The sequence below is a fragment of the Choloepus didactylus genome, chromosome 8 (genome assembly GCF_015220235.1).
Source record: "Choloepus didactylus isolate mChoDid1 chromosome 8, mChoDid1.pri, whole genome shotgun sequence".
Classification (NCBI taxonomy): Eukaryota; Metazoa; Chordata; class Mammalia; order Pilosa; family Megalonychidae; genus Choloepus; species Choloepus didactylus.
Window position 1 is genome coordinate 142,708,804 of NC_051314.1, and position 906 is coordinate 142,709,709.

The window sequence follows — 906 nt, forward strand, 5'->3', positions numbered from 1 at the left end:
GTCCCTGAGGACAAAGGCCCCCCTTCCCTAGGGTCATCCAAAAAATACAGGACAGCTTCAGCACCCACTGGAGTTAGGGCCATTTATTCTTCAGCCCATCAACTTTGCAGCTGACACCTTCGCAAACTAGTGTAGAGGCCCCAAGAAGGCTGGCTGCTCTGTTCTGCCAAAGCTGGGAGGCCAGGTTCCCAAGATCCTGCCTCTCAGGACACATTCCACAGCTGCTTCGCCCCAGAGCTTACCATCTGTCCTGCTGCTGGCTGCAGGGACCCGAGCTTGAGTTCTCGATTCTCCTGAGGATGCCAGCCCCCACCCCCTCTCCCCATCTGGGCAAGTCGCTTCTCCTTCCAACTGCTGTGAAAGTCCCCACCCCAACCTGGCTCTCTCCTTCTCCCTCAGGGACACTTAGGAAAAGGTATTTAGTGACAGTAGGCATTCTCAAAAGACAGTGTAACTGAGAACTCTCTATGCCTACCAACCTCCTTATCTAAGGGAAAATGCTAAACTGTAACTCAGATGCCTTCCCTTATAATTACAAAGGAATAGCCTGTGACCCTGTACCTACTGCTTACCCTGACTTTTGTAACTTAGTAGTTTTATGATCCTGTTAACAATCCCTCATGTTTATTAATGAAGAAACCTAAATCATCCCACCCCAGTTCTTGTTTCTCTTCTCTTAGATAAAGCCAGTTTCAGTCAGAATTGTCCCTCTAGACATGTGCAGTAGCAGAGAACCTTAACCTAAAGTTACCTTTTCCTAAACATAAAACTAAAAATCATGCCCATCATGTTAAGACTGCCATTTGCTTACATGCGCCCTATAACTAAGCATGTAATTAATCAACTACAGCACTGTGCCAGTTTGGATGTATTATGTCCCCCAAAACACCATTATCTTTAATGCAA